At 31.3% G+C, this 14,858-nt stretch overlaps 1 pseudogene across 1 annotated transcript in view; it reads left to right on the top strand.

The window, feature by feature from the left end:
- The first annotated feature begins 501 nt into the window (after nucleotides 1-501).
- The window catches only part of LOC143248977 (GTP-binding protein 2-like), a 30,326-nt pseudogene continuing 15,969 nt past the window's right edge, over nucleotides 502-14,858 (top strand). Inside the window, exons 1-5 of the transcript XR_013027310.1 lie at nucleotides 502-873; nucleotides 2,233-2,434; nucleotides 3,783-3,973; nucleotides 5,713-6,067; nucleotides 13,993-14,195. The product of XR_013027310.1 is annotated as a GTP-binding protein 2-like (transcript). The remainder of the gene's footprint in view (nucleotides 874-2,232; nucleotides 2,435-3,782; nucleotides 3,974-5,712; nucleotides 6,068-13,992; nucleotides 14,196-14,858) is intronic.

Here is a 14,858-nt window from a genome sequence, read left to right as displayed (position 1 = left end):
AAAAAGAAGTTTATAAAATTATCCTAAAATTGTATTAAGTTTACCACCTGGTAACAAGCTCTAACATCCCGTTTTTATTTCAAAAAGGCGTAAAACAATTTTAAAACTTGTAGTTATTATTATTTTACACTTTTAAACAAAACAATAAAGTCGGAACTAGTTTGTTTAGCTTTTGAAGTTATATCGATTTACTATTCTTATCGAGACATAATATAATATCTAAAGTAACTTTTCCGTCAACTAGCTGAGTGTGTCACGAACATTTATTTAATTGTTCTTTATTGAAAGTTACTAGAGGGCGAAAATAATTACAAACAAGCAAACCGAAACAGATACCATGGTAACAGAGCCACGATCGATAATCAGCATGATGCAAGCTCGCTGGAAAAGGTGCAAGTGTTAGAGCTGATGAAATGTATTTAACCGTTGTGTAATACAAAAAAAAAACAAAAAAAAAAACCGTCTCATAATGCACAAAATACACATTTTGGTTTATCCAATGAGATACTTTTGTCTTGTGCAATTCTGAGTTAACGTTATCAGATATGTAAAGCAAACTAAAACATTAAAAGACTCAGGAAGACAAGACTTGTTTTAACCACTGTTTTGTTATCACAACAAAAGTCTTTTTCTGGTTTTAAGCAGCTATGTGCCTACAAAACTTCGTTGTATTTCAAATAATCCGAAAGTCTTATATATTTTATAAGTTATCAAGCATAATGTCAGTAACGTAAGTTACAAATGTATATGTTAATTTATGGTACCTAAAATTATTTTAAAAGTAATAAATATATTTGTAACTTTGCAAATCAAAGTTGAATTTTTTAAAGGTTTATAAAGTTCTGTGGATCAAATTAATTCTTGAAATCTAAGGTAAGTGATCTTGTGTAGCGTTGTTTTCCTTTTTTTTGGCCTTATAATAATAGCCTAAGTTTTATGATGGCAACTGTATCTAGAGAATTAGTCCTTCAAGTTCAACTAAAAGAAATTACCACTGCTAAAGAGTGCAGTGTTTCTTTCCACAAGAAATACTTATACTTTTATAATGTGTTACTTATAGTTTTCCCAGTTTGTTTTATTACAGGTACTATTTTTACTGAAAAAATGGTTATATGACACTTCATATGATTATCGTTTGAGGTTTCATTGCTTGAAGCTTGCTCTTAGATAATTTTTCTGCTTCTGAAGCTAACTTATATCATTCCATGTCAATCTTGTGATCTTAGAAAATCGTGTGTTTTAACAACAATATATTTTAGTTTTTCTCACACCTTTAAATGGAGAATATTTATATCACCATTTTTTTACTACTTACAGTTAGTTATAATTTTCACACTGTATTTCATTCATATATTTGACATGCAATAAATGTTACAAGAAAACTTTTTAATTCTAGTTTGTCTGTTGATAGTATTTCAACAACAGTTGTAGCTCAATGTTGATGTATTTTGCTTATGAGAATATATAGAAATGCTCTTGTCATTTTTTACCTACAAGAGATAAGGTATTGTTGGAAACCTCAGTGGGTCTGTTACAAATCAAACATTAAAAGCTATAGTTGTATTGTGAAATTTCTTTATGCTTACTGGCATAAAATGTTGTATGCATTGTAAAATTCAACATTAAACTCTACATATTGTAATATACTATACATATTGCCATTAAAAGTTAAAGAAATCTGCATAAGAAAGCATTAGTTTTAATATTTTGTGAAACTAATGGCCCATTAAAGCTAGGAGATGCAGTGTTGAACTTGAAGCAGATGTATTATAGATTACAAGATGATTTATTTAGTGATTATCAAATTAAAACTTCCATTTCTGCCATAAAGAGTAAATATGAGAAGGATGGTATAAATGCCTAGTGTGGTATCATCATGTCATATTTTCATTGTTGTTTAGTTTTCTTGTTTTATAAGTTGTTCCCAGCATCATTTATTGAGATCTATTAAAATCATTCTAAATCATGGGTTTCAGGATTGAATTTTCTTTTGAATATTGTAGACACATTACTAAAAGATACTGAGTTGGCTCATATGGTAAGTGTTAAAATATTGACCAATGTTTGCCTTTGAGTAACAGTAATCAAGTTACTTACTTAAAATGTAAAATAAAATAGCCCCATTTTTACATTTTAAAATATTATGTGGTAATGTTTTACTAGTTTTGTGATTACTTTTTATATTCAACTGTTTTTCCTTTTTTTGATTTGTGTCACAATAATGTTTTACAGGTTTTTTTCATGGAGTCTTTTTTAGGTCTTTTTGGCCCCTCTAACCATGGCTTCGATACTCCTTTAGCTAGTGATCTAATACCTGATAGTTTACCACCTGAAGCAACAGAGGGAAATGTAGAGTACAAATTGAAGCTTGTTAATCCTTCTCAGAGTCGTTTAGAGCACTTGGTTACACAGATGAAATGGAGGTTACGAGAAGGTGAAATTAATGTATTTTATCTGTTGGGTGTTTCTACATGGTGCTGTGTTCTGGTGATTTTATTTCATACATTTTAAGAAGATTATGCTTGTATAATTATAAACAAAATATGTGTGTATCTGTAATTTGAATATTATACATTAGCCAAGTACTTCAGTTATATTCACCTGTTATATTAAATTACTTTGTTAGTTTGCCTTTTTGTATGACATCTGGTCAAAATTAACATGTTATGAAAGGCAATTACTGGGATGCTTGAAATTAACAATTACATTAGTATATGCCACAGTAATGTTAGTATTTCATTTTCAAGGGATAAAAAGAAGTCATCTGACCTATCTAGGTAATCTTATTTTCTATACCACTCTATCCCAAACCACATATAGAAACTTCTTTTTATATATACAACTCTGATGTCTAGAATATTCATTCAGTCTTCTCTTAACCCTCTGTGCAAGGGTGGAGGTCAATGTTTGTATGTATCAACTTTGTGCAGAGTGTCTTTCAACATGGTAATACACATTTAATGTCAGAGTTATCAGTTTTTTGTGCTACTCTACATTTATGATTTTACAACAGTTTTTGTTAGAATAGAGAAAATACGAAACATGTAAAAAAAACTTTAAGTATGCAGTATTAAGGTTATATAGGTTGTGCAAATACAATTTGCAGACTATGTGATGGACAGAAGTATTTTTATTATTAACATGGGCATCACTTTGCACTTTTGTTTGTCAGAGTCTGAGTCCATCTGAGTTCATCATTTCATAGACATACCTTTAGCATACAAACTTTGGTAACATGTGTAAAACAGAAACTGTAGTGAAAAATAATCTTATTTTACTAAGTTTCAATCAGATGTAACTTTTTAAAGTTACATAATCAATTGCAAGTCTAAATGCATACATAAGTTTTTCAAAGGTTTCATTTTTGAATATATGATAACCTATGTAGTCACTGATTTTTTTTTTTCAGTATTAAAGACAAAGCTTTATTACACATAAATCATTTTAATTATTCAGCAAAGTCCTGAAGTACAAATACTATTTAAAATATTTTACAGAAATGATAATGAGGATTTGAAAACAAAAATTATAACTTGACAATGTGGGTTCAATAACAAATTTGTATTTTACATTGTTGTTATTGTTTATGTGTGTGTGTTTATTTGGAAAGACTTTTGTGGTTGTTCTCTTGAGAATGTGAAATCTCATTAATAAACTATTAACATGTTTACTTGGTATTACTCTGTAATGTGGACATAGTTCAGTTAGAGAGAAATGCATCTATATGTCTTAAATAGTTTTATAATTTGTTATGTATTTATAAAAATAATTTTCTCAACTAGGACAAGGTGAAGCAATCTATGAGATTGGTGTAGGTGATGGTGGTGCATTGGTTGGTCTATGTGAACTGGAGATGGATGCTTCAATGAAGACTCTTTGTCTTATGGCTAATAAACTGGGGGCAAGCACTACCATTCTTCGTGAGCAAATGATCACCAGTGAAAGTAACCTTACTTCTAGAAAAGTTACAGAGGTATTCAATATTTTAGTTCATGTAACCTAGTTTTCTGAAAATACAAAAAATACAATAAACAGAAAAGCAACAAATCATTTGAAGGAAGGACAAGAAATGTATCCTGATTCTGCCCATTGTTAACTTGCTAAGTGAAGAAACACCTCAATCATAAGAGTGCTTCTCCACTCTGACTGTTATAGTAGCATCCCTCCTTTCTGAACTTGATGCTTTTTAGATTAAAAAACTATGTAACCTTAATTTTGTAAGTGAATTATACACACAGTACTTTCCAGTACTCTGAAGGTTAAAACAGTTGCTATCTTCTAGCCAACAGTAATGAACATAATTCTAAGTCTGCTGTTGGGTCAAACAAACAAAATGTTCTTTTCTATTTCATATCAGATAAACTAGCTACTACTAATAAGACACCATGGTAAATATTATAAAAAAAACAATAAATTTTCTTTGATTTTGACATAAACCAAGCACACTCAACATACTGTTGTTTTAAATTGATACTTACAATAATAAATGATTATTGGTTAAATTGTGCATTAGTTTTATTAATCAAGGACTGTACTTTATATGTGGTGTTTATGTGTGTATTTAATTTGCAGAGGGACGAAAATATAGGGAGTAACTGAGGAGGATAAAAAGGATTCCAAATTTGGCAAAATTAGTGAATCAAATTTCTAATTTTAAAATCAAGAATTTCATAAATTAGATCACGTTCCTTTGGGCAACAGTAGAATGTGTACTCACTTTCTAGAGTAATTATGAACAATAACTTGAGAATAAAAGTAAATGATAGTGTGTAATACTATGTCAACCATTTTATATCAGCCATATATAGTGCCAAGAAGGCCATTTGCCCAATACTAGCTCTTGTCAATGTGAACTGTAGTAAGTTGGTTAATTGTAATTTTTATAAATGTTATGCAATTCTCAACAGATCAGAAGTTGTGTAAAGATTTTATTAATATTATATAATTATTTTTTTATATAATGTATTACTAGTTATTATTTTCTTAATGTAACGTCAATAATCAGAAGAATTGGCAAACCAGGGTTTTTTTATTGATCTTGAAGAAGGTCAAATGACTACAGCATCAATAAAAGACTTCATTAGTATTTGTTACTATAAACCTTGGACTTAAAGTAAAGATGAATGTATAGTAACATGTCAACTGTACTGTATTTGCTACATCCATTGCCAATAAGGGCTTAAGCTGTGCTAAGTGGAAATATTCAAACAAGTTATGTATTATAAACTTGTAATTGTATAAATAATTGAATTGTGGTACTTATAATGAATATGTTCTTATGTTATTAAAATTTTATTTGTACTGCTGAATAAAGGTACAGAAATATAGCTTGACTAATAGCCAGTAGAAAAGAAAGATGCACACACACACTTTGATATAGTCAAGATAGGTGCTCCCAAACAATATCTTTGTCATGAGGGACACTTCAGATATATTTCAGAGGAAAACATAGATTTTACTCTTTGAGAATTTTTTCAACAAATGGCAAAACATGTGCAAACTGACAGACATACCTTTTAAAAATAATATAGTTACTTTCCTTTTTTATTCTTGGGTTAAATGACCTTTGTGTTTATGTGTATTTATATATAAGTTTTGTTATGAGTAAGTATGTTCATATTATTATTGGCTGAATTCAGTTACTGTTATAACTTAGATAAAAAAGAAAATGGTCTAAGTGAAATCAAATCAAATAATCATTTTCATGGACAGGTGCTAATTAGAAAGGTTCCTGATGACCAACAAAGCGTAGAAATTAGAGTAGCTGTCCTGGGTAACACAGATGTTGGAAAAAGTACACTGTTGGGTATACTTACTCAAGGTGATATGGACAGTGGTCATGGCAGTGCCCGTTTAAATGTATTTCGACATTTACATGAGGTGCGAACAGGACGTACCTCCAGTATCAGCTGTGAAATTCTAGGATTCGATTCAAGTGGCCGTCCACTTACTTACAACACTTTTTATACAGCTGAAGAAATTTATGACCATGCAACTAAACTTATCAACTTTATTGACCTAGCAGGACACCAAAAATACATGAGAGTAACTATATGTGGACTTACAGGTAACTCAGTAAATAATATAGGTTTTTTTTTAAGTTATTAGTTTGTCATTACACTTTCCTTAATTAATATTTTCATTCTTTTTTTACTGAATTTTTTGTATTATAGCATGAAAAATTAATGAAAAGCATTTGGTTTGATCCTTTTCAAAATTGTTCTTTATTTAATTTGGTTTGATCTGAATATGAAACACTAGATAACAATAGAAAAACGAAAGTAAAAAAGTATTGAATAGAAACCTTGATAAAGTGTAAAAAGCCAAAATTTCATCACTGATTACATGATAGTAATTTTTTATTTTTATTCTTTTTTTATATTTTATACTAACTGGTCACTCTTTGAAGACTCCCTGCATCTTCATAGAACATTATATTTGTTTGCAAATCAAAAATATACTTATTTAATTATGTACCACGTCATTGCTCTCTCTCTTGATATGTATGTATAATGTATATTATAGCATTAAACATATCATGGTTAATTCTCAAGACAAAGGGTAAGTAATGAGGAATTGCTGTGGATGTCCATTTCAGAAGTGTTGTTGTAAAAGTCTTTCTGTCTGACTGTTTATTGGCATAGAGATACATTTGTCACTAGAAAAACTGTGTTGTCAACTGCTGGGGAGAGGTCAAGGGAACAAACAATGTTTTACTTACTTTTAAAGTGCAACAGATGTCAGACTTGTTCCATGTGGCCCAGGCTTTTTAAGATTGGTCAAGACTTGATTATCTGCTATTATAACTTATGAAAGACACTACAACATCAGATCTTAAAACCATTTATCCTAGATGCAATTAAGAAGGAATAATTTCAGTCACGCTTAAAGTATTAACTTTGGATATTAAATTACTAGAAATGTCTGATGTTATAAGAATCAATCACCTTTTAGCATTTTCTGTAGTGATAGTATATTAAAAATATAGAGAAAAACGTAGCAGACTTTAATAAATAACTTTAGTGGCCAGAAAGTTGATGATATCTCATTTGACTTATGAGTTTTGGATGAGTTTGAATATCACATTTGTTACTATAAACCTTTGGCTTCAAATATGAACCAGTTGCAGACTATTCTTTTCAATGAATGAGCTTTTTCAAACAAAACACAGTTTGGAGACTGTGTTATGCTAAGTTCAGGCTTATTATCAGAGTAAAAAGTGGTCCACTTTGATATTAGGTGATGGTCTTAATAAAGTGGTAAGTCAGAGTGTTATTTAGTGAATATTTTCGAACATAATTATACCTGTCTTTGTAAGCTTATATTTTTGTGAGAAGTTTTCACTTAAAACATTTGGTCACACAGAAAAATATTAGCAGATCGACTCATAAACAATAAATTGGAAAAAGTCAGCTAAATTTAAAAAAACATCAGTCTTAAGGATGGATGGTTCTAAATATGTAGTCTGAGTATCTCTTCTGAAGGCTATTAGACAAGAGAAACAATTGGTACCACCCACTTGTTTACAGCTAAAGAACAGTGCAAATCACATGGTTATAATCATAGTTAAAGAATCTCAGGATTTGGTAAAAAAAATGATTTTATCCTTTCAGTGGTGAATATTTTTTAACAGAATTCGTATGAGATCCCTAGTGTGGTGTCAGTAGTCAGTTTTACTAATAATTTTATAATGTGTGTGCCATTAAAACCATTCAGATTGGAGTGTTCATGATGTAAGCACTGGATACAGATCTCAAAGTTAGTTGGAAGAGGGGTATGTAGTACAATGCTATAACAAAACAGTTTACATACTTAACACTGAATTTCAGGTTAGTAAAATAAAATTGTCAATACACATTGCTAACTAATTCTGTGTTACACAGGTGTCTGACATTTGATGTAACTACCAGCTCCTTACTTTGTTGATTAAAGCATTTAAGACATCATTAGACCTGTAACATTTTCTAGAAATTGTAACATGACAAATGTGGTGAAGTAAATTTGATACTTTTTCTTTGGAGCAGGGGGTCATGAGCATCAAGGTACTTGCCAATGAAATGAAGTTTAGCTATCTTCCACTAGCAACATGAGACACATTGTGTAGCTATATCACTGTTGCACTAATTTTTTTTTCAGTTAGTATTTAATCTAGTCACTTACATGAAGGAATTTCTTAGATTTTAAGTAATGATATACTCAGAATTTCTTCTCATGTTCTTGATGTTCATGCTCTTTAGAGTAGGATTTACAGTTGTGTTCTTTGTCTTATTGGTTTCTTGAGTGGTTTTGTACCTTAGATGTTTCTTATTGCTTTATGTTTAATCAAATTCTATAGTTTTGCAGGTTTTCTCAATTTTATGTACTTTATAGAGTTTACACATTTCTTGGTTATTTTAGTCATGTATACTTTCTCTAAGTATGTTTAGTAGTTTTATGTGATAATATAGGAAACAATATCTTCATAAGCACTTATACACATTTACACTCATTCCAACACTGAATCCCAACCATCCAGGAAGATAACTAGCATCCAAATATTTAACAACTTTGTTGGATTAGATACAACAGTGTACTTTGTTAAGAGTCAAATATTTTCTCTCACTGTTATAAAGTACCTTAGACAATTCTTGTTATAACCACTGTACTGTAAAAAAGTTGGCAAATTCTACCCAACACCACTGTGTTCTCAGAGCTGGAATTTGAATAGGATACATATACTTATTGACTTATTAGATTGGCCTGAACTTTCTACAAAGTCATAATATAAACATTTTATAATACTTCAGACAGTTGTTATTGAAATCATTATACTGCCCTACTGTGTTTTCAAACAAGGGAAAGTTCTGGGAATTGAACAGCAAGATCTTATTTGATATTGACAGTGTCAAACTAAGTGAGCAGCTGCAATTTATTGCTTTATAGTTGGCAGGTTTCTATTTCAGCTGCTAACAGTAGATAAATATAGGGAATAGGTGTGAAAAGAAATTATTAGGAGTTTTGCTTTGGAACTTGGTGACCCATAGTGATAAAAGACAGAGAGTACTATTAATTTTGTTTCATCTAGTTTCTAATTCAGCTCCTAACAATAAAATTACTACAGAAAATAAGTGTGAAAAGGTGAGAACTATAAACTCTTTGAAACTTTACAATCAATATAACAATATTATATATTTTACTTTTCAAATTGCAACCATTATTTTGTTATACAACCTAGAGTATCATGTATAATGTTACAGTAGAGGCGATAAAAGATAAAGTTTTAATGAAAAGAGTATTTGATATTTAATTATGAGGTTATTTATTTGCCATTTGTTTTCCTTATTTATTCTCATAAAAGTAACTCAAATAATAAAAATAGAAACTTATTAGGTAATATAATGAAAGAAAAACAATCATCTTCATAGGATATACTAGCAAGCAGCTTGTACATTATTTTATTCAATACAATAATGGGATATGCATCTGTAATTTTCAACTTGTGTTGGGTTATTTCTAATCAGACATGGTGCAAATATAAAAAAAAAAAAAATTAACATAACTAAATGTATACTGTTATGAGAATTAAGTTATTTAGAATAAATATTTAAGTCTTCCTATCATGATATACAGCAATTCTAGAACAAAAGAAAGGGTAATTTAGATTTATTTCCTAATGTTTATGATGACTATTAGGTTGGTCAAATCAACTAACACTATGTAGAGCTAAGGTTTAGCTAAGGCTAAAATATCAGATAAAGTTTTATTTAAAAAATGCTTGATGGTTATTTAGGATAATATAGAATTACGTAAAAGAAATTTGACAACTTTTAGACAAAGAAAAGTATTTTTAACCTTAAGATCAGAATTACTTTGCATGTTGGATAATCAGTATTCTGAAAGAAATAACTTCATGAGAAAACGTTTGATTAAAAAATTTTAATATTTAATTAAAAACTTGATATTATTTGTATAAAAGCACTGTGATGTTTACCAACAACCTGCAAAAATTTGTGAAGATGCATGTACATTATAAAAAGTGATAGTATAATTACTCTCATGGATACGTTCATGGTCATGATCTGGGTATATTCCACTCTGCCTGTATTTGTAGGATTAATGTTTCTTTTATCCTTTACTTATGCAAGACCCTTTTTTTGCCCAGATGGACCACACTTGGCATAATTTGACGTATTCCAAGTTAATTCCCCTGGATGTTTTTTGCCAAGGTGAACTGCACTTGGCTTCTTCATATGCATTTCACAGTCTTTCAGCCTTAGCTACTTAAATTATTTCATTTTCTCTGCCATCATGCCATGACTTACTATCACCCTGGCCTGCTACATATGTGGATGAAGTATGATATGTTTTTTGGCAGTGAGCTGGTTATGAAAATCTTCAAGATCACATTCATGTCTGTAATTTTTTCCTTCATCCTGCACATCCATGACAATTCTCTTGAAAATAATTTTTGCCTGGAGGTGGAGCTGCACTTGTTGATATCAATATCTTATACATAGAATTTCTACTGGATGTTTTGCTCAGATGGATCTCACTTGACATACCCTAATGTAACCCAAGGAACTACCCTTAGCACATACTTAAACAAGCCCACTCTTGCATTCACAGTAGATTTGCTATGTTTGTTAAAGCCATGCTGTTTTAAGTAATGGTTCTACAGCACTTTTCTACAGATTTGAAGCTATATCTCACTTTTCTTAAAGCATTGATGTCTGCCAGTTAAGTTCCTTCCTCTTTTTGTTCTTGTGTTTATTACTGGATGAAGAGTATACCTGTTCCAGAAGTATTATTATACCACACAGGTGTGCTTTCTTTTCATATTCTTGCACACCTGTTTTTTCATTTCATTTGTTTTCTGCTTGATTGGATATTGATGCACCTTCATCAGCCCCTCTAACTTGGGTGGGAGAGGTAAGACTATTTTGGAAGTTAACATTTTTTTATGTTGAAAATGTATTTATGAGAGGTACTAACCTCACTTTATCCATTACACCCCTTCATCCCCCCTGATATACCAGTGTTTCTGAGTTGTCCTCATCAATTTTTGGAAATAAGTGTTACTATGGAAGAGTAGAGGGAGCTAGCTGTACTTGAATAGAAAGTGCAGTTTGATTGGTGGAGGGTGGTAGTCACATGATCAGTATGTTCTGAAATGGCACAAAACTGATGGGGTATAAAAACACTGGTGCTCTCTTAACAAAAAAGTTTAGCAGCACTTAGATGACACTCCAAGACTGAGGTAGCTTTAGGCGAGAGAAGGTGAGTACCTATCAGAAATGCTTTTATGTGTAAGAAAATGTGAACATATCTGAATGACTTTGTTAGAAAAAGAAGGATAATGGGTAGAAGGTAGTGCACAAAGTGAACTATCTTTATTGATTTATAAACAAAGTGGTTGTATTTATTGTAAAACAGGAGACAGTCATTTTTACTGCATTCTCTTTCAAACTGCTTAATTTTCAAGATTGTGTACCAAATTGTTTCAATTCAGTATTCCTCACTTTACATGGAATGCTGCATATACGAAAAGAGATTGTTGCTACCATACTCATTCAAAATGAGGCCATAACCATTGAAGTACACTGTCAAAGTCTTCACAACATGCAGTATTACATCAGAATTTCAATGAGCAGGACAAGTATTATTTCTTGGAAAATAACAAAGGAATAATAAAGCCAGCTAGAATGCAATGAAGTTAGTGGCTTTCTTGAGTATGTGATATATGAAATCCCTGTATACAGAATAGAGAATAAATTTATAATAATAAATTAATAAAAAAAATAAAAAATGTATTGTATATTTAAATACTACAATTGTATAAATGATTTACATTTGCAAAGATATTTAATGTCCAGAATGTATGCAACAGATGAAAGACAAGTATTGTAATTTTACACCACCTCTAGCACATGTGGAGGTAGTGTCATTACAACAATTTTGTAAAAGACTGAGTAAAGTCTTTGCATTTAAAAATGTTATGTTATTTATAACCAGACTTACCCTTTGTCTTAGCTTAAATGGTTATTTATATAACTATTATAGATAGATTCAAGTAATGATTAGCCAGTTGTGACCAGTATTATTGAGAGTTAGTGTCTCACTACTGTAGATAGACTAATTTAATAATTAGTCAGCTATGACTAGTATTGTTCAAAGCTATGTGCGCAACTGCTGTAGATAAATTTAAGTGATGATTAGCCAGCTGTGACTTATGTTATTTAAAGATATGTATCTAACTACTACATATAGATTCAAGTAATGATTAATCAGCTATGACCAATGTTCTTTAGAGTTATGTTTCTAAAATATTACAGGTTCAGTTCAAGTAATGCTTAGCCAGCTATGACTAGTGTTATTTAGAGTTACGTACCTAACTCCTACAGATAGTTCCGATACAGCAATTTCCTCTTCTTACAAAATTAGTTTCCCATTTTGTGCTGCCCTCTATAAGTAGACTTTTAATAATGCATTCTCACCATCAAATCTGTCACCTCACCTTTTCTTTTCCTTTGTTTCTCACTTTGGTCATCATTTGGAGGAGATTCTGCAGTCAGACATTTGTCCCTTTGAATGGATACCTTCATGTGGATGTTGGTACACTGAAGACTGGTTTTGGTTATTGAGTGTACCAATCAACATAAGTCGTCACATGGGTTTGGGGTTGTCAGTATTTCTTCTCTCTGTGTTGTGAGTTATGAAGGGTATATGTGGGTTCTTTCTGTCTCTTTCTGGGTATTCCCTCATTTTCTCTTGCAACATGACCAAGCTCATATTCACAGGAGTTGATTGTATGCATCAGATACCAGATGCTACATTCCTAGATCTCTGGCTCAATGACACTCATGTGCCATGCCCTGGAGTCAGTCATTTCCTCACACCTCCTATTTTAAAGCCTAAGGGGAAGGTGATATGATCCTCATTCTCCTCTTGCATGGATATTGGTACACAGTGAGGAGGTTTAGAATGTAGTTGATTTATTGTGTCTTAGTCATTCTTCACTATGGAACACATCTTCCTTTACCTGCTTTACTTTTGTGAGATTGAATTAGTTATTAATCTGGGTTTGATCATTTTCCTGACTTATCATCTCCCACTTGTATGTGCTCCCATCTTTTTCTTTCATGTTTGTTTATAATGGTTCATAGCAAGAAGTTGCCTGATTCAGAAGTGGTGTGGTACTCCTTCTCAGGTCCTCCAATTTGTTTCTTTCATAAACAGAGGTACCCTTTGGGTGCCTCTGTTCTTCCCTTGAACTAGTTTTTCCTCCATATCGTTGTGGTATTCTAGCTAATCATTTGAGTGGAGGGAAGTACCATGTCAGAAGTTATAATTTTTCTAAATTGAAAATGTATTTCTGACAGGTACTTCCCTCTGTTTACACTTCCAACCCTCCTCCTCACAGTCTTCCTGTGCTTATGTCTTCTGCTTAACTTTGAATTAATGGTCCAGCTGTGATGCATAGAGGTAGTCATGTGCATCACATGATGGTAGTGCTCTCCTATTGGTAGAGAGATGATGCATGTTGATTTGCATGAGAGGTATGTAGGAATCTCTGATTCCAATAAAGGGGATGCAAAAGGCTTGTAGCATGTGATATTAAAAACGTTTGTATATAGAAGGCAGCATTAAACAGAAAAAGTTAATCTTGTGAGTAAATTGGAAGTACCTGTCAGAAATACATTTGTGGTTTACGAAGTTATAACGTTAAAAGTAATGATTATTATTGTTATTAAGAGTTATGTGTCTAATCACTACAGACGATTCAAGTATATATAATGATTTGTCTGGTTTGGCCTGTGATATTCAGAGTTGAATTTTAACTTCTACAGAGAGTTTTGTGTAATGGTTAGTCAGCTATGACCAGTGTTACTTAGCATTATGTATGTAACTACTATAGATAGGTTCAAGTGATAATTAGCCAATTATTACTAGTACCATGTATTTGACTACTACAGAGATTTAAGTTATGAATACCTAGATATATCAATTTGACAGGACATTCTCCCCATTTTGCTCTACTGGTGGTCAGTGCAGTAACAGGTGTTGCAGGAACAACAAAAGAGCACTTAGGACTTGCTTTGGCCTTAGGTATACCCATTGTTGTTGTAATCAATAAAGTGGACTTGGCTAGCACATACATGCTTCAACAAACACGATATCAAGTAGAAGATCTTCTCAAAGGTCCAGGATGTAAAAAGGTGTGCTAATCTTGACATTTTTATCATTCAGTATTTTTCTTGTCTGGTTGGGAAAGGATTATGAATTTGGTTTTGATTTTTTGCCATAAGGTTATTAATATTTTTTTGCTATTATGTGTTATTATGTGTGATTTACCAAAATCACTGGTAAAGAAGAAATGATTAAACCTAAAAATTTTTACTCAAATGTGTTAAAGAACATTACTGTAATTAGTGATTGAAAGAAAATTATTCACTGAGTGGAAATAGAAGGAAAAGATTAGTGATTACATATATTTGAATAAAAATTTAAACTGTTGAAGTAGGTTTAGATTTTTCCCTAGTTTTCAGGTTTTACTTAGGAATGATGTGATTCTTTTATTTTGCTTTACATACTGAAGATGGAATTTGTAGATTTCTGAAACATATATCTGTGTCTCCTCCTGTTATAAATAGTGTTGTTTATCTTAAGTGTCATTATCCTTTATATTGTGAAACTTCATTTTCCTCTGAACACATTGGTTGATGGTGTTTATTTAGTAATTTTCACAAGGAGTAACAGCATGTAACTTCATGTGGTTAAGTGAACCAAATGAAAAACACAGACCGATCAATAGAAATCTTTTTTACATTTAAAATTAACAGAAGAAACAAACACACACAAAAAAAAAAGAGTATAATGCA

This window comes from Tachypleus tridentatus, chromosome 4 (assembly GCF_004210375.1).
Source record: "Tachypleus tridentatus isolate NWPU-2018 chromosome 4, ASM421037v1, whole genome shotgun sequence".
NCBI lineage: Eukaryota > Metazoa > Arthropoda > Merostomata > Xiphosura > Limulidae > Tachypleus > Tachypleus tridentatus.
This window is presented reverse-complemented; position numbering and strand designations above follow the sequence as displayed.